The sequence below is a fragment of the Anser brachyrhynchus genome (genome assembly GCF_964034855.1).
Source record: "Anser brachyrhynchus genome assembly, chromosome: 2".
Taxonomy (NCBI): Eukaryota; Metazoa; Chordata; class Aves; order Anseriformes; family Anatidae; genus Anser; species Anser brachyrhynchus.
This window is the reverse complement of record NC_137695.1, coordinates 50,060,121-50,081,819: the sequence shown is the minus strand read 5'-3', so window position 1 is coordinate 50,081,819 and position 21,699 is coordinate 50,060,121. Positions and strand designations below refer to the sequence as shown.

The 21,699-nt window shown below is 43.9% G+C and overlaps 1 protein-coding gene across 4 annotated transcripts in view; it reads right to left on the bottom strand.

The window, feature by feature from the left end:
* The window catches only part of LOC308189794 (tRNA selenocysteine 1-associated protein 1-like), a 216,967-nt gene extending 195,989 nt beyond the window's left edge, over positions 1–20,978 (bottom strand). For 2 of the 4 annotated variants that reach the window (XR_013946610.1, XR_013946611.1), the window contains exons 1-2: positions 20,681–20,968; positions 19,818–20,166 (exon numbers count right to left, since the gene is read on the bottom strand). The gene's annotated coding sequence lies outside the window, so the exon portion shown is untranslated. Of the gene's footprint in view, positions 1–19,817; positions 20,167–20,680 lie in introns of all 4 variants that reach the window. The other 2 variants (XR_013946609.1, XM_080580266.1) reach the window with 2 other exon arrangements.
* Positions 20,979–21,699: the final 721 nt, after the last annotated feature.

The window sequence follows — 21,699 nt, the reverse complement described above, 5'->3', positions numbered from 1 at the left end:
ATTCATGCTACCATAATTAAAATAACCCATGTTCCTATAACATGCTACTATCTTTTCCTCTGCCCACACTGTGATTTATTTTTTTAGTAGCTTAATTCATTAATTTAACATTCGAAGTGTTAAGCAACTAATTATACAGGCTTCTGGGCTTCACATCCCCTACATTTTCCCCCTTCAAAGTTACACAAACAATAGAACACATTCAAAAAAAAAAAGCAACTTGTCAATCTTACAATAATCTCATTCATTAAAATATGATCCAATGCTTTACATGTGCATTAGATGCACTTCAAGTAGTGGGTTTGACTTCCCTTTTCAAAGCATTTTCACAGACCAGAGTTAATTTTTAACACAGACCACTGCGTGTTCTGCAAAACTGACTTAACTGAACTGTCAGACAGAAAACAAAGCCTAAAGGCTACAAGATTTACCAATGGCTCCGCCTGCGGTCTTAAAGATCAGAAAATACAGTCTTAGGAAGCATGCTATTGTTCAAATCAATACCAACAGGAAATCGTTTACGCTGCAGCTTTAATTTCACAGTATCTCCCAGCTCTTAGTAATAGAATTCACACTCTCTCTAAAGTATATAAAAATACATCTTTCTAAAAAATATTACATTCAGTTTGAAACCTTGAATAAAACATGTTTTATGTAAGCTCACAAATCTACTTCGAGTGAACGATGGTTCATTGCTGGTTTTAAAGGTAAAAAAGAAAAATATTAATTCCCCCAGTTAGGCATTCAATACACCAAGAGCTATTCTGCCTGGTACAGTTCCTTGAAATAAGAAAAATACCACATCACTGCTACCCACTGCAGAAGTTTAGCCTGAGTGCACAAGTGTTCCGTCAACCGCATGTTCACTTTAGCAGGAAAACACACGATCGTCTCCTCAGCAAATAATTGCTTCTCATCCCGGGCTACCCTTCTCCCGCCACCATTATGAATTCTAGTATTATGAATAGACAATCTATCTCCTTTCACCCACTGACAGCTGCGTGCAACATTCATTTAGTGGCTGACAATTTCAGGCTCTCTGTTGCAAATCTGGCAGATCTTTCTTAATGCCTTATCACAGGTGTATTGCTATAATATAACTGAGAATTCACACCAGATTTGGTTTTAGTTATTTGGATAATATTTATGATATACTTCACTTCTCCATGCCCTTGTAATTTGGCAGATGGTGAAAAGATGGTCCAGGAAATCTGAGATGTTTGTAAACTCTGAAGTGATTGTAAAGTTAATTATACATCCATCCAATCAAGGAATTAGCACAGAAACTTCTTGAGACACTGTCCCTTTGCTCATTAGAACAGAAGATGAAAAGTTTGCACATCTTGTTATTTCCTTCAGTCACCTGATCTTCAAGTGGTCATTTAAGGGTTTTGCAATTTAATAAGCCCAAGGATACCCCTAACTAAAGTCATCAAAAAAAGATGACTAGTTTTCATTTTTTAAACAAAATGAAAGGAAATCATGCTTTACCACAGCATTATCACCAGTTCTGTGCTACCTCCAAATAGGAATTAGGAGCGTAAGATTTATAGCGTCGGAAATTAACAATTTTCCTTGTCTTTACTTTGAATGGTGATAAAAAGCAGAAAAACTAGTTTTCTGTGCCCGAATGAACACGGAAGTCTGTACAAAGTCTATATGACCACTCAATCACCATTTTTCTATTTGTGATCATTTCTTCAAGAGAAAACTTTCCTCAACAGAAATTTTAATATGCAGCTTCACCCCAAGTTGGGGGACAAGATAAAACCACTTGGTGTGTTCTAGAGTTGCTGCTCTCAACTTACAAAGATAACATAATTCTTAACCTGAGTAATCTTCACAGCCCATCATCTATTGTGGACACATGCCAATATTAACTTGATGTCTATGTTGTCACTGAGGTTTGAGAAAATTTTTCTAATAGCGATAAAGCATTGAAAAAGTTATCTACCTCAGCTTAAGACATTATTGGTTCTTACCTTTCTTCGTTTGGACTGGAAGTCAGTAATATCCGGTTTATCTATGTCCGGAGGCTAAGGGAAAAAACAAAGCATAAATATTAGAGGGCAATTTTTTTTTCCTGAGACAGAGGGTTCCCTGCAACAAAAATGTGGGGGTTCATGGTCAACTTATACAACACAGCGGCAAAAGAGATGTCATTCTTTTAGCATCCTGTTGAAAAAATAGCGCAATAAATTAAACCGGCCACAACGTAAGGAAGAATAGTTTTATCTTTATCCTTTGATGGCACATTTACTAAGTTTTATAAACACATGAAGCAAAAACAGATTAAAAGAAGTGCTATTTACCAACAAAGGGCTTGACAGCTTCTCCATTGCCTCCAAGTTGCACCGTGCTGCGGTACTCAAGGTAGCGTGGGACCACACAGTTTCTTGTCTAGCTTTCGCTCTCTTTTGTGCCTGAAAAATTAGCATTTTAAGTATTACAATGGTCAATTCTCAGCTAAGGAGGCATGTATTTTATGTCCCAAGGCTACACTGATGATACAATCAATATATTCTGATGACAGAGAAACATGCAGTCACTGGGAGTTCAAGCCATAAAGAAGAGAATACATTCGGAGTTTAATGAAGTTTACCTTGGGCCTCAGTGCATCTTGCACGTGCTTGTTGCACGAGCAATAAAAGAACTCCGTACTTGTAAAAGGTCAAGATGGATGATGCTAGGTCTGCTAAGGCCTCCGAAGCAGTAATCAGGGAAACAGAACTCAAGAAAAGGCTTGTGGTACAGAAAGCATTTTCAGTAACAACACAGACCTCAGAGTTTCACGATGGTCTAAGTGTACCATCTTAAAATCAGTGTATACAATCATAACCAGGAACTAGTTTTACTTCTCTCTTGCTTCCTCCCTTCCCCCAAGATTAAAGTTGGCTGCAAATCTTTGTCTTAAAAGATAAAGATCTGATTTAAACTGTAACAGATCTAAACATTACACTGAAAAAGTAAACTGTTTATTTGCACCACCCAACTTCAAATATCAGTCAAAAACTTCCTTTGGTGTGACTTTTTTTCTTCCCAGGTTAAACCCCTCAAATAACCACACTGTGCTTATCACACGATGTGAAGACAGGAAGCAGACCACGCAGCATAGAAAAACACAAGTGAGACTCACAGAACCACAGAATGGTTAAGGTTGGAAGTGACCTCTAGAGATCGCCTGGTCTACCCCCCCCGCTCAAGCAGGGCCACCCCGAGCAGGTTGCCCAGGACCATGTCAAGTCAGCTCTTGAAGACCTCCAAAGAGGGAGACTCCACAGCCTCTCCGGGCAACTCGTGCCAGGGCTCCATCACCCGCACAGTGCAAAAGCATTTCCTGATGCTCAGACAGAGCCTCACGTTTCAGTTTGTGCCTGTTGCCTCTTGACCTGGCACTGGGCACCGCTGAAAACACAATGGCTCTCTATGCTCTTTGCACCATCCATTCAGGTATTTATATACACCAATAAGATCCCCCCTGAACCTCCTCTCCTCCATGCTAAACAGGCCCAGCAGTCCCTGCCTCTCCTCAGAGGAGAGGTGCTCCCAGTCCCTTGATCATCTTGGTGGCCCTTCGCTGGACTCTCTAGTACCTTGCTGTCATTCACAGCAAGCAGCAAGAAGCAAGCTACTCTCTCCTTTAAAAGACTAGTATTTTGGTTCCTCTTTTTACCATAATGCAGTAATATTGTAAAAAACAAAAATAGCTGACCAAAGAGGGTTCCCAGCTTTGCACCACAAGGTTTCAAGGTTTCCCGTAAGTGAGGTACTTGTACTGCCCTTTTTCCGTTGCAGAAATGGACTGTCAGAACAGAGCCAGCAAACCCATGTTTTCATTTTCTTAAAATTCTTTTTGATTTATCGATAAAAGTCACTTTCATTTAAATACATTCCTACCAAACCTGATTTGACTTTCCTTTTCGATTCAGCTCTAGCTAATCAGAGTTGTCAGCACTTTTTATTTGCTATTTCCAAGAACTCTTGGGGGCAAATAACTCTCTTCAAGAACTATATGAATCCTTCAAAACAGAAAGCATGTTACTGCTTATCTTGAGACTGCATTTAGTCCTGCATGCCTCTGTGTACCAGAAGAACAAAGGATCAGCAAAGTTGATTTTAGATATTTTCGAAGACTGCAGGTTTATACAACATATCCATAGCATGAATGTAGGCATGCTTGGAAAAGAAGATCCACAGATAAATATTAGCCAGGTTTGACTACTGTAGCTTTTGCTACCATAAACACAAGTTTTCAAAGTTATGCTGTCATTGTTTTTTTTGCATCAAGTTATTTTAACGTAATGTAGTCAGAGGCAGACAATGGCACTTAAATGGAATTTTTTGAAAGACCTAACAACAGAGGAAACCCCAACTACCAACAACTAGCCCAAACTGTCATTCTTGTTCTTTCTGACAAGTATTACCTGTGGTAAAAACTGTTATAAAAGAATTTAAACAGAAATCAATCTCGTCTATTTTTGTAGACCAAGAGGGCAGAAGAGCAACTGTTACCACATATTCAGCTCCCTGCTCAAAGCTCCTTTGGCAGTGCTGCTTTTTTTATTTCCATCACTATTTACCACTACACTACTTCTCTCATACCCGATAAGGTTCCGTCTTTGGCTGCCTTGATCTTACAGCTGCACCACCATAGGCCGTCTTTCCGGGGTAAAATGGAGAAAACCCAAGCTGGTTTTGCTTAAAAACAGACGTGCTTCCACGTACCTACGGAAACACAGTACGATATGTGGATAGAAAAACAGGTACACATTCAAACTGATTAAAAGAAATACTGTGCAGTACTTACAGGACACAGTCCTCCAAAAGCAGATAAACCGAATGCAGGTTTCTTAGAGCTAGCTGCAGAATGCTGCGAGAGGGAATGAGTTCTTTCAGCTCCTGTGGGCCAGAGCAGTGACGATGAAGTATTTTTTAAAACTGCAACATCTGCCAAAATGACGTATGCTAGATGTAAATGCCTCTAGTACGTACAGAACTTTAACAATAAAGTTCACACTAATTCAAGTTCTTCAATACAGAAAAATAAGCATGACTTCAGCTTCTTTAAATAGATCAACTTCACGTACAGACTGAAAACCAAGTATCACCTACAAACTTGAAAACTGTTCACAGAGCTGCAAGTAGTTTTCAGCAATCTTACCAAGTTAATACTGTGCTTCCAATGCAGATTTTTTTTTCCTTCATGCTAAGATAAAAGAGGACTGCATAAACATCAGTGCATTTGTACGGACAAAGCTTTTTTCTATGTTGGTAAAAGGCTGGAGGCCAGCACAGATCATAATCGCACAGGTTTTAAACCTGGAAGATTCCCCAAAGGCTGCTCTAAGAGTTAACGATCTTCTGCCCATGTATGTTTTACGAAGACACACCAGAAAGTTCTAGTGCACTCAGGTTATATTGCTAAAGCCCAGCAACTCTACTCTCAGCTGTGCAAAAGTTCTCTGGAAAACCTGCTGAGCACACGTCAGTCCCTGTCTATATGGGGGACTAGAAAAAGCTGCAAACCTGCTGTTCGCCCTTTCAGCAAGAACACCTAGGTACCAACCTACATCGACACGATGCTTCTTTTTATTTTAAAACGGTGTGCTTTCCTCAATGAATTTGGCAAAAGACATGAAAGTATTGACAGCTGAAGCCTTCTACCAAGAAAGGTCAAAAAACAGCCTATAGCTTATGTCAGAGTAGTTTCTTTATCTTCTCTTGCTGAAACACAGGAAAACATCTCGTGTTCCTATTTGTCACCTGCACTTATTCACATTTAACCAGCTGTCTGTTAGATATTCTGAGTCACTCTTCCTTCTAGACAATCAGCCTACTTGTCAAGCTACGGCAAGTCAGCCTGATTTCCTACCGTCCCAGTTCAAAATTTACATATAACCTAGCTCAATGTGTATATTTCAGCACTGACTCTTTCTAACATCAGGGTATCATAAACGTATTCCAAAGCACGCTTCTATTAAAACGGTGATAGGATTATATTCTTCTAAAACACTAAAAATTCAATTTAATTCTCGCATCCAAAGTTGACATTCACCTATTTTATTTACTAAGGTGATGTGGAATATTAAAGAACGCAAGGTACTTCACATTAAAAAAAAAGTCAATTAAACAGAGAACACAAAAATCACCTTTATCAGATGCTCTAGAGGAGGAATCACTGGTTGTTGAGATGTTATCATCGCCTTGTTGAGAGGTAGAATCTTTTATTTCTTTTATGAAAGAGCGCCTAGGAATGCCAATGCCAAATATAGAAGATGTCGAGGGCTGACAAGGTGGGACAGGAGAATCCAGCATGGTATAATTCAGACGGCTCCGATGAAGAGAGGGCCTTGTTAACACAACTGGGAAGTTCAGTGCTGATCTACTTGTGGATGGTTCTAGACAAGAACAGGGAGATAATTAGCTTTGCTATAGACAAGCTCACAGAAGCCAAAACCTGTTTCCTATCGACAGCCATGCTATTGCCAAGTTCTAAGGCAAAAAGAGAGAAGCCAAATTTAACTTCTTCCTCACCCAGATACGGTTGCATCTAACTGTCTGGCTACAACAACAACACTGCTTGCGATACACAGTATTAATGTTGTGTCCAGAAGTAGTTAACTATGAGGTTTTACAACACCACATTCTGACCCCGTGCTCAAATGCTCTAACGCTGACTTGGCCGTTCACTAAATCAAACATATATACTCCTTCTCCCATGTACAGCTTACAATAAGCTTTACAAAATTTGAGATTACACGGTAAATTACAGATAACACTGCAGCTTCCATAATATTGGAACAAAGGTTATATTAATCTGAATACACAACATGAAAATGAACGTTTGCAGTACTTTTTTCCCAAGTTCTTCCATATCAGCTCACGTTAGAGGCAAAACATCATCTCCTACCCATTAACTATTGGGATTTTGACCCAAGGGACAAGGATGTTGACCCAAGTAACCAGATGAGCATTTTTCCCTCTTGAAGCAAAGGGTCTGCAAACAATGCCAGTGGCCTGGAATAGGTGGCCTTGAAGTCTATCTTGCTAAATGAATGGAACTATTCATGGGTATTTTGCCTGATGAAAGCCTACTGTCTCTCCCAGGAATCTGGGCAATTCAAATGACTTTGAGCCACTATCCTCTTGATACTTGAACTGAAGCTTAAACTAGTTAGTTCAATCTTCATAACCACTGCAGTACCATTAATTAGCTCTCCAAACCATGAGCAGATTTTTAGGACAGCACCGTTTGAGATACAGAAAGTTCTTCAGGCGGAAGGCCACCCAATATAGGCTCCAGCACACTGATACCTCAGAACTGAAGAAACACATTGGTTTCAAAATGTAGTAATAATTAAAAAAAAAAATCTTATTCTTAAGCATAGTAAGTAACACCCACGGACAGCAACATAAGCTGCATAAGGTTCGAGGGTGTCCGCCTGCTCCTGAGCTCCTGGAGTTAGCAAGCTTGCAGTGCAGCTGTTCTTACTGAAAGCTCCTTTCACGCAGTTACATAGGAAAGCCAACATGTGTTCCTCAGTCATGAAGACCTTCTCTATTCTTTTCTCCAAACTCATTCCCAAGCTACAGCTACACAGAAAGCCATCAATCTCCTTGTTTACAATTAGATGAGATTGGAGGCAAAGATATTTCCTCCTTATTTTTTGATTCTGCCAACAACAGAAGCAACTGACTTTCCACATTATCTATGGTTACCTACGCACGCTCAGACAAAACTTCTTTACTTATTAAAAGCTGACTTCCCCAAAACAGCTAATTTAAGAGAAACTCAAATAAGAATAGATGCAAATTTATACAACAGGACTACAGGAACAGTGAGAGGCGCTGGATATAAGACAAATTAATCTTTCATGAGGTAAAGGAGTTGCAAACCTCGTTGCCAACGGTCCAAATACCTTCTCAAAGACACCCCCTCCCCCCGCGTAGACCTTAAAGTTATTGAATATTTTAAGGATAATAATGTCATAAACCACATCCGTGCACAAGTTCCCCAGTTCACCATCAAGTTAACAAGGAACTTTACTAAATTGATCAAAGCCCAGAACAAAAAAAAAACAAAACAAAACAAAGTCGGGACACGAGACGGAATTTTCCTCTGCCATTCTAGCATCTAGTATTTTGTTTTGAAGACTGCAAAACAAATTAATTTTTTTAATTGCCTTAGGCAATTAGACAGATTTTCATTCCATATCTTTTAAAAGATGGAAAATGCAACCCAGCACACTTGCAAATGACTTATTTTCAGCATTTAGCACCTGGCTAATAGAGTACCTAAAGTTAACTGATGCCTTCCAAGAGCATAAGATGTATGCTTTGTAACTGTGTATACAGTTTAACGCTAAGACGGTTTCACAAACAGTTGTTTCGACTTTTTTGATTGTTTTTTTTTCATTCTGTCAAAACCCTCATTCCAATTTCCTTTTGAAATTCAGATTCAAAACTAGAAATCTGTGAATAAATACAGATGGCCAGAATTCCAAATGATTTTTCACACACCTCGTCTACTAATTCTTGCTGGTTCAGGCGTGAATCTCTCATCGATTATGGTATCTTCATCTGCATAATCGTGATGATAGTTTACCGGAGTCTCCTCCTGGTTTGCAGATTCATTTCTGTCTACGCACTCCTCCTCACGCTTATTGAAATACTTCTGCAGCCAGGCCGGTACAATATTTCTCACAGTTTCTGTCATTCTGCTAATTATTCCCTGCTTGAAAGAAAAAACACTTGTTTAATTACAGAAACACAGTCAACAGCATATGCTGGGATACCACCTTCCACGGACCTTGAAGACAGATATTATACAGCAAATATTCAGAAGACGACGACGAGGTTGATCCCTGGCATAGGATCGCTACACTTCTGGTAAACCTAAAATTCACCTAAGATTGATTTACAACTACCTATCACTTTCTGCACTTCCAAGTGACCTTGGCAAGGTTCAAAGTTTTGAAACCTCTGCCAAAATTCTAGCCTGGAGAAGAGGAGGCTGAGGGGAGACCTCATCACAGTCTACAACTTCCTCGTAAGGGGGTGTCGAGAGGCAGGAGACCTTTTCTCCATTAACACCAGTGACAGGACCCGCGGGAACGGGGTTAAGCTGAGGCAGGGGAAATTTAGGCTCGACATCAGGAGGGGGTTCTTCACAGAGAGGGTGGTTGCACACTGGAACAGGCTCCCCAGGGAAGTGGTCACTGCACCAAGCCTGTCTGAATTTAAGAAGAGATTGGACTGTGCACTTAGTCACATGGTCTGAACTTTTGGGTAGACCTGTGCGGTATCAAGAGTTGGACTTGATGATCCTTAAGGGTCCCTTCCAACTCAGGATATTCTATGATTCTATGATTCTAAAATTCACCAGCAGGTCGTCAATCTGCAAGGCTATCAGGAAACTCTACGCCTGAACAGCTCCTGACCTACAGACTTGTTCCAGGACTCTTCCTCTTCGCACCCTCACGTGAAAACCAACTAAACCAGAAGTTCAGCAACTATCTACTGCGACAGTCAGGACCATACTACCCATTAAAATCAGTGAATCTAAATATTTTCAATTTTAGTAATGCTGAATTGCAGTGACTATACGCACAAAAAACAGTTCTGCTCTCAACAGTCAGGCTAACCCAGAAGATGTCCTGGAAGAAACACAGCTATAGCTATAGCACCAGCACCTCCTCTTGCAAGAGCCTTCTAAAGCTGTTGCTGTATTTTGTAGAAGACTGACTCTGCGGCATACATCGGGTACGATCGGAGAATTCCCACCTGACCGAAATCCCCAGGAATTACGGTTAATAATATCCAGAAAGCTGACAATCATGAGCTAGGCATCCTGCTAATCATCCCTCCTGCAGGTAGGGGGAAAAAAAAAAGTAAATTAGATCCAGGACTAGTTCCCAGGAACTTTGAAGCTGCTAACTATACTGTCTACAGTGCCCAGGCACCTTCAGAGCTTAATGGTAAGAGACAGAGGGTTTGGTGGGCTGTAATTATGATCACAAGCACACAAAACACATCTATTTAAGTATTTCTAAGAATCGACTTATCGACTAAAGTTGTAGGGGGAAGGATGAGAAAAACAGCGGGGTAGGGATCAGAACCAGAGGTATAACCTCACAAAATCGCATCGGTCGCTTTCGTGCCTCCCCAACTGCATCACTGAGAGACAATTAACATTAAGCCACAGAACCTTCTGCAGAGTGGACATGATATTGAAAATAAACTGGAATTAATTGACAAATGCTCTAAGCAAGCTATCTGCTCAAAGCTCGTCCTTTTACGTTATGAACATTTGCACGATTCGTCTGGTTACAAAGCCAACTGCTATAATAAATGCACACATGTAACATCTATCAGTTTGTCTATTTATCAAATCATTAAAATTCTTCCCCGATAAGTTACTGTTAATTTGATCTGCGCTGGATGTGCAGCAGCCATTCTCTGTGCAGAATCCCCCAGATATCCCCACGCACGTGTTTGCTCTGGCACACTCTTTAAATAAACCTACTGGAAAACACGCAGAGATAACAGACAATGGAAAAGTTAGAAAACCATCTCCACTGATTATTTTTAATCCACGTGTAAGGTTTATCAGTTAGCTACACAGTGTCGGCACACGCAAGCTATGGCACTTTCAACATTAATGCACTGTTCAAGCCAGAGGTTTCAACGGTTGCTCTGTAAGCGTGGGGAATGTTTGCATTGCCCTTCCAGGCCAGCTTTAGATGGACAAGATTGATTGTCAATATATGGTATAAGGGACTTGGCATTTCTGCAAGTGATAAAAACCTAATTGAGCAGCTATCCACGCGTAGCGCTCCCTTGGTTTTGCATATGATAATCAATCCCCTCAGCTACGTTGCTCATTTAATAGCGGAGAGGTTTTGGCTGAACAAACATGTGCAGAGGGCATCTCCAGAGCATCTCTCTGGGCGTCCTGACATTTCTTAGCAAAGAGCTGCTGGGAGGGATCTCGGCGCGTCCCCCCTCCAGCACGGGGATTTTCACAGCCCGAATTGACGGACCGCTTTCACCGTCAACCTGCTGTACCCTACAGCACAAACGAGAAGCAAAGCCTGGCAGGTAACGTTCAGAGAATTGATGATGGGCTGAGGAGGGGTGCAGGGAGCGGGGAAAGCCCTGGGGGTGGCACTGGGGGTCCTGAGGGCAGCGGGCTGGGGGTGAAGGGGAGGGGGAGGAGGGGGGTAATGGGCTGGGTAGAGGGGTAAGGGGGTAGGTAAGGGGCTGAGGGGGTAACTGAGGGGGTTAGGAAGGGGCTGAGGGGGTAACTAAGGGGGTAACTAAACGGTTGAGGGGGTAACTAAGGGGGTAACTAAGCGGTCGAGGGGGTAACTAAGGGGGTAACTAAGCCGTTGAGGGGGTAACTAAGGGGGTAACTAAGCGGTCGGGGGGGTAACTAAGGGGGTAAGGAGGTGGGTAGGGGGTAACTAAGGGGATAAAGGGGCGGGTAAGGTAAGGGGGTACGTAAGGGGGTAACTGGTGGGCTGAGGGGGAAGGGCCCGCTGTGGGGGGGCCGCTCCTCACCCGCTTGCTCCTGGCACAGGGGGGCTTCGCGGCGCCCAAACGGTGGCGCCGCCTCTTCACCTTGCCGCCGGCCGCTCCTCCTCCTCCTCCTCCTCCTCCTCCTCCTCCTCCTCCTGATCGGGCTCCTGGGCTGCCGCCCGGCGCCCCGCCGCCACCGGCCCTGCCACCGCCGGCCATGCCGCTGCCGGTCGCGCCGCTACCGGTCGCGCCGCCCGAGGCCATACCGCCCCCCCCCCCGCGTTCGGTGCCGTCACGGGGCCCCCCCGCCCCCCGCCGCCACGCGCCGCGGGGCCTGCCCTGCCCCTCGTGGGAATAAAAATGTTGTTTTTGCAGAGTTACGTTGTTTAAAGGTAAGGAATGGGGTATTGAGGTGTGCTTGCAGCGATAAGAACGCTTAGCAGGCGACCTTGTAAAACGCAGACAACCAGACTCCGTAGAACAATTCAGGGAAAATCACGGTGTTGAGTCAAGTCAGGTAAGTGAAGAAACATCACCGCTTCAACCAGTAAAAAAGTCAAAAGAAATTCGAAATTTAACAGGCCGGCAACGGAAGGCCATGCATTGTCTGGGAAGCATCGGACAGATTGTGAGCCTGGATCACCCCCTCAGTGGGGAAACGGGGGAGGGTCCCGTCATCAAAAAGTATATAAACTGGGTTTTGGAACCAGCAGGGGCGCTCCTGCTCGTGGGACGCCCGCCACTGCGATCGCGAATAAATTCCTGCTTCGCTGAGCTCCTCGCCTGAGCCCAAGTTCTTGGCTACGGAGTGTTTCTCACAATTTGGGGCTCGTCCGGGAGCCAGTCGCCTACTGGGGAGCCCCACCGCCGCAGCAGCAGGAAGGCATGCCCCGCTGATTTCAGCGGTCCTGTGCATCGACGGCGGCGGTTCTGCGGAGAGCTGACAGAGGGCCCGAGACTGATGAAAGAGGCAGGATCCGTGAAGGAGTGGGGAAGGGAAGAAGGCAGGCACTCCGGCTTTGAGAATTGATCCGGTAACTCTGTGCACAGACCAAGGTAAGAAATAGGAAGTATTGCCTTGGGGGTCGGGTGAGACTCTGTGTGCCGTGTGATTGAGACGTACTTTTGTACGGAGCGAGTGTGGAGTCCTGATCCGCGGTTCCGCAGCTCCGCGAGGGGCGCGGCCGGAGACGGCCGAAGCGTGAGCTAAGGGAGAGAAAGGAAGAGTCTCGGGAAATGCGGTGTATGGTAAGCCCTTGCACGGGGAAGTGCTTGGCAATACACCAGGGAAATTTGGTGTGCGGTAGTCCTTGCACAGGGAAGTGCTTGGCAGTACACCAGGGAATCTGGTAAACTCATATGTGTGCGGTACCCCTTGCACGGGGAAGTGCTTGGGAGTACACCCTCATTTTCCAGAATCGGAACGTTAGTGTGTGGTACCCTGCAGGAGGGAAATTTCTGTAGCAGCACACTGACAAGGGCTAGGAAAAATGGGAAATATGAGTTCCAGAGGACAGGGAAATATCCCTGGGGGAGTGCCTACCGAAAGTTCTTCCTGAAGAATTATAAGAAATTGGAAAAACAATCTCAAAATTAGAGGAGATGATAAAAGAAAAAAAATGGTTAAATATTGTGTATTAGTCTGGACAAAAGAACCAATTAAGGAAACAGCAGTATTTTGGCCAAAATACGGGCCTGATGAAAATTCAGGCTTTAAATTTATGTGTAAACAATAAGATTCCTTTTTTTTTTTTTGAGGAGGAGTCAACTTATGCTCCCTGTAATCCTAATATTGCACCGGTGGCAGCAGCAGTCGCTCCAGGAAGGGAGACAGGGACTGCAATTAACACTGTCCATAGAGAAGAGCGTACTCTAGGCTCTGGCAAGAATTAGAACAAGGTAGAAGAGGCACTGAGAATTTTGCCTTCCCTGATACTAACAGTACTAGCACTAACTGTGTATCCTCTTAAGTGAACTTCCCCCCCTCCTTACCAGCAGAGAGGTTAGGAGTTTTAAGGAGATGAAGTCTTTAACTGAGGACCCCAACAGGCTAGCTGAACTATTAGACCAGTTCCTAGGACTTAACTTATACTCTTGGGGTTGGGGGGGGAATTATGTATATAAATATGCTGTTTACAGGGAAAGAAATGGGAATGATCAGGAGGAGAGCTGCTATACAAAAATGGGAAAGAGCTCATCCTCCAGGACCAGGGGTAATACCGGCAGGGCAGAAATAACCACTTGCTGATCCTGGCTGGAATACTCTTAGCGTGCAACACAGAAATCATATGAGAGGCTTGGGGTCAGAATGAGAAAGGACTTGAGGATGAATCCTGAGGCCCCTGTATCCCAAGGGCCCTTGAAAGTTCATTTTGTGATTAAAGCCTGGCAAGACACCCAGAAAATGCTCCAGAAGGTGGGGGGATGTAGTGAACAGTCACTGGGGGGCCCTCCTGCGGGAGGCCCTGAAGGTGTGTGTCAGGAGGGGAGATGAGAAGGAAAAGCAGAGAGTGAAACTAATGGTCTTGACAGTGTAGCAGGGAGTCAGGCAGAGGGTTGGAGAAAGAGGAAGAAAATCTTCAGGGGGAGTCAGGGCCAGGATGGAAAGGAGAGGAAGAGAGATGAAGGAATGGCAGGCAAGGAAAGATCAGGGACAGCCTTTGAATAGGAGGAGAGAAGGAAAATGGGAAAGCACAGGCTGGAGAAAGATGACAAGAAGTGTTAAAAAGGGTTATTGAAGGTGTTAAAGGTGTGGTACGTAATGTTTGACAGAGCTGTTTTTTGAATGAGTTGGGGAAGTTGAATGAGCAGGGAAAGAGGATGTAGGCATTATCCAAGTAACAGTCTAGAAGTTTTGGTATATTTGCTGTGGTGTTTGGTCAGTTTCCCAAGTATCGAGAAGGGGGGGGAACGGGGGGGCAGCCTGCTCCACCAGGGGCCTCTCCACAGGCCGCAGGGGGCTTCGGCTCCAGTGCCTGGAGCGCCTCCACCCCCTCCTTCTGAGCTGACTTTGGTGTCTGCGGGGAGGTTTCTCACTCCTCGCTCTCCCAGCTGCTGTTGAGCAGCAGATTTTTGTTTGTTTGTTTGTTTGTTTGTTTTCGTGGATGTGCTCTCACAGAGGCACGGACTGTGTTGCTCATGGCTTGGCTCTGGGCAGCGGTGGGCCCCTTTGGGGCCGGATGAAATTGTCCCTTATCTGCCACGGGGCGGTTTCTGGATTCTCCTCGTGGGGGCTGCCACTGCAGTGCCCTAACCCCGAACCTTGCCATCGAACCCAGTCCACTGGGGCAGCTAGGTCATTACTGGCCTGTAAAGTATCAGGGATTAAATTAACTAATGAAGCCCTAAAAAGTGATGGGGGTAGAAGGGGCTGGGATAACAGTGCCACCTGTGGGGGATACCAAGCTGAGACTAGGGGATAAAATGATCTCTGGGCAATTATTGTATGTACCCAAGGCAGGGACTAACTTGTTGGGAAGGAATTTGATGATGAAATTGGGAATTCAAATAGTAAATTGTTAGACTGGAATAACAGTGTTATTAATGGAGTGCTCTCAGGCCCTGAGAGCAAAGATATATTCACCTCTGACTGGAAAGACTCTGAAGTGGGGGCGGAAGCAACAATACATATGGACAGTTTTACCTCAGGGGTTTACAGGGCCACCGATTTATTTGGGCAAAGTTCTAGAACAGATTTTGGAGCAATTCCAACCTCCCAAGGAGGAATTACTGTTACAAAATGTGGATGATCATTTATTGTAAGGACAGGAGAAAACAGTTGTGAAGGAAGCTACTAACAAGATATTCAACTTTCTGGGAAAGCAGGGCTTGGGAGTATTGAAAAATAAATTACAATATGTAGAAAGAGAAGTCAGGTATTTAAGGCATCTAATGTCTGAGGGAAAACGGATACTCCATGATTGGAGAGAAATGTTGAATAAAGCACCAATGAGGCAAATATGATGTTTTACACCAAGAGAGTCGTTGGGAGGTGCAAGCAATGTGTGATGTTGTGCTAAGAAAGTATGTCTGTGTGGGAATATACACTTTAGTGAAGCAAATATGCAGAGGATGTACCATATGTCAAAAGGCAAATAAAAAGGTCATCCGTAACTCACCTAGAGGGGGACAGGAGCCAGGGATTCGACCTTTCCAAAGTGTACAGGTAGACTTTACTGAGTTACCTAAAGCAGGGAGACTTAAGTACTTGTTTGTCCTAGCTGACCACGTGACTGGATGGGTGTAAGCTTTCCGCTCTGTGTCTGCCACTGCAAACACGGTGGCTAAGGTATCACTGGAGCAAATAGCCCCTAGATATGGGATAGCTGAAAACATTGATTCAGATCAAGGAAGTCACTTCACTTCACAAGTACTGCAAGGGTTAATGCAGGCCTTAGGGATTGAGTCGGATTTTTACACCTCCTGGCACCCCTCCTCTTCTGGGAAGGTAAAGCAAATGAACCAGACATTAAAGAAGCACTTAACTAAATTAGTGTTAGAAACCCAGCTTCCTTGGGTAAATTGCTTACCTTTAGCACTCCTGCAGGTTCAAACAGCACCAAGAAACGGTATAGGAATTTCACCGTATGAGATGCTGTTCTGATTCCCCTATCTGGGCAGAAGGGATGAGATACCACAATTCGAAACAAGAGCATTTTCTTAAGCACTGTATTCTGGGGTTGTCATCTCTCAGGACCCATGGGAAATTGGGTCCTGATTCAGACCTGGCGAGGATCAACTCCGGCCTGAATGGGAAGGACACTTCCAAGTACCACTAACCGCTGAAACAGCCATAGGAACTGTGGAAAAAGGTTGGGCTCACTATACTTGAGTGAAGGCATCCGTCGACCCTAGTGCCTGGGAAGCTGTTCCTACAGAAGACTTGTTGGAAGCTGAAATGGAAGAGAAAAAAATCTCATACTGGACTCTGAGCTGGATAAAAGCTTACAATTGTAAACTAACCTTTTATTTTCACAGGTAGCTAGTGAGTGTGACTTGTGATTGAGAGAAAGGACAGACCTATAGTGAATTGAAGTGCTCCCAAGGGGGGGTTGTTATAGTAGTAGTGTACATCTTATTCTTTGTATTGATAGTTATTTGGAAACCTAAGTTTTAAAAATAATGACAGGGAAAAATCAATTATTAATTTTGTTTTTAGTGATCGTAGGCTTCAGAGAAAGCCTTGGTCAATTGGCAACTTGGAAAAGGCATGACCAGATAATAGTAAGACGGGATACCCCGTAAAAATATGGGTGAATGTGACAGAGGGTTATGTACCACAATCTGTCACGGTTGATGCTTGTGAGGTGTTAGCTTGTGGAGATTTAAATGCCCAATGACAACTGAGCAGAGAGAACAAATAACTGGGAGAGACCCAACAGCCAGATTGAGAATAGCTGTATGGAAACGATCCTCTATTTCCATCAGAGAAAGGGAGAAACTCAAGGAGAAAACAGGAGAGAAAAGGAGGCCCTCTTTGAAATGCGGCAGTTCAAACATTTGAGATTGAAACAGGGTATGGGGATGTGAATGCCTGGATGGAATGGGTCAAATATACTGTCCAGAGTCTCAACCACAGCGATTGCTATGCTTGTGCCTCGGGATGACCGATTGCCCAGATAGTGCCCTGCCCATTGAGGTGGACCAAGGATTCCCAGGGGATGCGATGCATGATTGCATTGTACCAAGAAAAGACTGCCTGGGGAAATGAGGCCTGTAAGTCTCTCTCTTTGCTGTTCCCTTCCTTGCGTGGTAGCAATACCAGGGTTCCCCCTGCATTCTCTACAGCTCTAGGTAACCATACAGCTCGCCTCTCACGGCAGGGTGTGAGTGCTACCCGGCATCTGGGAGAATTTGCCTTGTGCACGAGGACCTTGAATGCTACCAAGGACTTGATGGGAAACTGCTCAAGACTTGAGATCCCCAGGGCAGATCTCTGGTGGTACTGTGGAGGGAAGATCTTACGGTCCACCCTGCCATCTAACTGGGGAGGCACTTGTGCACTTGTTCAATTAGCTATACCCTTCACCCTGGCATTTGAAAGAGAAACATCACAAATACCCAGAAGAAGTAAAAGAAGCTTAGGAGTATCACTTGATGATAGAGCGTACATAGATTCTATTGGGGTGCCTAGAGGAGTACCCGATGAACAGGAAGCCAGGAATCAAATTGCTGCAGGGTTTGAGTCACTGCTCTGATGGGTAACAATCAATAAGAACGTGGATTGGATTACTTATATTTATTATAATCAGCAGAGATTCATAAATTATACAAGGGATGCGGTAAGAGGAATCGCTGAACAACTAGATGCCACCAGCAAAATGGCTTAGGAAAACAGAATAGCATTAGATATGATGCTTGCGGAGAAAGGAGGTGTGTGTGATACTGAGCAACCATCGTGGCACTTTTATACCCAACAATACTGCCCCGGATGGCATAGGAACTAGTGCATTGCAAGGGTTTACCACCCTTGCCAGTGAATTGGCACAAAAATCAGGCATATTTACATCCTTGATCGTAGTAGCAGGAGTTTTGACAGCCATTGGTTGTTGCATTATCCCCTGTGTAAGAGGACTAGTACAGCGGTTAATTGAAACTGCACTATTGAAACAAATGACCACGAAGCCCCCACCTTACTCAGATAAGGTGATGATAATAGAGGAGATGGAAAGCAAAGAAGGTGAAGAAGAGGAAGGTATCTACCAAATTACACCTTAGAGAAAAGTTTTCCAAAAGTCAACAATTTATAAAAAAAGAAAAGGGGGGAATTGTGGGAATAAAAATGTTGTTTTTGCAGAGTTACGTTGTTTAAAGGTAAGGAATGGGGTATTGAGGTGTGCTTGCAGTGATAAGAAAACTTAGCAGGCGACCTTGTAAAATGCAGACAACCAGACTCCGTAGAACAATTAGGTGAAAATCACGGTGTTGAGTCAAGTCAGGTAAGTGAAGAAACATCACCGCTTCAACCAGTAGAAAAGTCAAAAGAAATTCGAAATTTAACAGGCCGGCAACGGAAGGCCATGCATTGTCTGGGAAGCATCAGACAGATTGTGAACCTGGATTACCCACTCAGTGGGGAAACGGGGGAGGGTCCCGTCATCAAAAAGTATATAAACTGGGTTTTGGAACCAGCAGGGGCGCTCCTGCTCGTGGGACGCCCGCCACTGCGATCGCGAATAAATTCCTGCTTCGCTGAGCTCCTCGCCTGAGCCCAAGTTCTTGGCTACGGAGTGTTTCTCACAATTTGGGGCTCGTCCGGGAGCCAGTCGCCTACTGGGGAGCCCCACCGCCGCAGCAGCAGGAAGGCATGCCCCGCTGATTTCAGCGGTCCTGTGCATCGACGGCGGCGGTTCTGCGGAGAGCTGACAGAGGGCCCGAGACTGATGAAAGAGGCAGGATCCGTGAAGGAGTGGGGAAGGGAAGAAGGCAGGCACTCCGGGTTTGAGAATTGATCCGCTAACTCTGTGCACAGACCAAGGTAAGAAATAGGAAGTATTGCCTTGGGGGTCGGGTGAGACTCTGTGTGCCGTGTGATTGAGACGTACTTTTGTACGGAGCGAGTGTGGAGTCCTGATCCGCGGTTCCGCAGCTCCGCGAGGGGCGCGGCCGGAGACGGACGAAGCGTGAGATAACACTGCTTTTGTTCGGGATTACTAGCTAATGTCCTTCCCCTTACCACTTCTGGAATTAATACTGAATTCTGTACTCCAAAACGTGGTTCTTAAGTCATACAAATGACATTTAACAACCAGAATTTTTCCACACAGTGATCCTCAATAGAAACTTCAATCCTCTACTGCAGTCTTTCAACAAATTAAAGGAATACAAAACTGGGTAATAACTGTTAAGTGATTTTTGCACCTTTGTAGCACTAGAGTAACAGCAGTACACTCTGCAGCATAGTTGCAAGTACGTGGGAATAAGATACTCTCTCTCATCTCTTTTTTTCTCTGAAAAGTGTGAGGCCTCTATTTCACCATACTAAAGATTTTACCACCAACTGTACTGCTAGCATTGAGACACTACAACTTCTGTGCTTGTATGAGATGCAGGACAGGTTCCTTAAGGTGTCGCAATTTTTTGTCTAAACCTAGTGTTGAGATCAGAAAAGGGATTGCTACTAATTGCGTACGTATCAATAACCAGGACAGAAGACATGCTGCATATAGGAATTAAACTTTTTCTAAAACTCTAGTACATGAACATATCAAATCCCGCAGATTTTTTCTAGTATGGTTTCAGAGGTCTTACTTGATGGACATAAGCGCACAAGTGAAGACAAAAGATATTCTGTTTACCTGAAGTACTGGTTTGGACCCCAAATGAAAAAGCTGGCTTTGCTTGCTCAGGTTCCTTCTCTGATGGTTTAACAAAACTGAAGTTGAACATAGGTTTTGCTGTGCTCTCTTCTTTTGTACGCTCGGACTTCCCAACGGAAAAGATAGGCTGTGTCTTTGACTCTTCAGTGTCAGCTTTCTTTCCAAACACTAACGGAGCAGCAGTAGTGACAGAATCCTGCTTCTCTTCTGTCCTTCCCAAAATAAACTGTGAGGCAGCTGCAGACTCTGCACCTGAACACTCTGAGTGAACACCGAATGTAAATGATGGCAAGGCAGCATTTTGTGGACGCAGTAGCAGTACCAAAACCTGCAGAAATAAGTGAATGTCAAGTCCGTAACCCACGGTGTATCTGCAGTACATGAAGGTTTGAACTACATTCTAGTCCTGATCTTTCCAGTCAAAACTGTTTAAAAAACAACCCACCAAACAGTAAAACAAACAAGAAAACCCCATGCTTCCTCTCTACATAAAACTTTTCACAATTGTGTTTTCTGCCCACCACCTGGCTTTAAAAAGTATACGAACTTCTTTGAAAGATCATGTTTTTAGTCTGAACTCCAAAAAAACAGCATGTAGGGCATGTAAAGAACAAGCATGTCATTAATGAAAGCTTTTCTCTAAAAAGGATAAACTTATTCTTGGGGAAAAGTGTGGAAACAGATGTTATCTAGGCAATATTCCTACAGGAAAAACGAATAATTTTGCCACACCTCAAAGGAAAAAATAATTGTGCTTAACAGGTAAGAAAATAAAAAAAATCAGAGCAAACCAAAAAATAAATCACAGAATATGCATCCTCGTTTTAATCATTAAGTATTGCCTTTGAGCTCTGCTTTGGTGCTTGGCTTTGCACTTTCACAGGCTACACACTTCGTGGCCTCTGCTTTGTTTTGAACCAAGCAGGTCTCCCAATCCCAGCTTCCTTCAGGCTTCTTGAATTTGTCTAAATCCAGAAATTCTCCAGAAGGAGCAGAAAATGCAGATGCACTGCTACTGGTCACAGGTGTTGGACCCTCTGTGAGACAAACAAGACAGTTAACCATCCTGTTTGAACATGAACTATAAAATGAACATTAACTTTTAAATTTGATTTATCAAATCCCACAGAAATGTTCAAAACTACTCTGCAACTCCCCCCCCCCCCCGCCCCTGAAAAAAATAAAAGCCACCAAAAACCCACAAAGAACCAAAAAAACCCAAAAAACAGAGTGGAACTCAAAGCTTCCAAACAACACACAACTCTGTTCAGCACACAAGCTTCTGCTGCTGTTGACGACAGTGTAACCTCCATAAAGAGGCCTGACAGGCAATGCTTTCCTTCTGACTTTTAGCCCCTGTAAAGGAAGAGATGTCCCTTAATGCTGAACAGAAAACCTCACCACGTTGTCACATTCACCTCTACAGTTTTAAACCACTGAGGGTGCCTTTTAAGAGAGAAGCAGAAGATAACGCTTCAAATTCAAAACCGGAAAGACAAGAATGGGTCTTCCCTTCCACAGCACACGCAGAAAACTTTTATCCTAGGATTACTTGCATCGCTCTTCCTCTTGACAAGTGCAACGTAACCGTGCAATTCACTGCACCATGGTCACAGTAAACCCCTCATTTCCAAAATTCCTCCTTGCAATGGCAAGAGCCTCAGACAAAGATGCCGACTGACCGCTCAGAGGTTGGAAGTCCAAGAGAATCAACTCTGTCTGAAATCCATTATCTTACCTCATGAAATTTCAGTCTTACCGCACAGGATGATTACAAAAGCCCGGTCTAGTCCATCTTAACTTGTTTTTTCCAGGATATATTTGCAAAGGTGTTTTTTGATGTAATGGCATGTTAAATGAC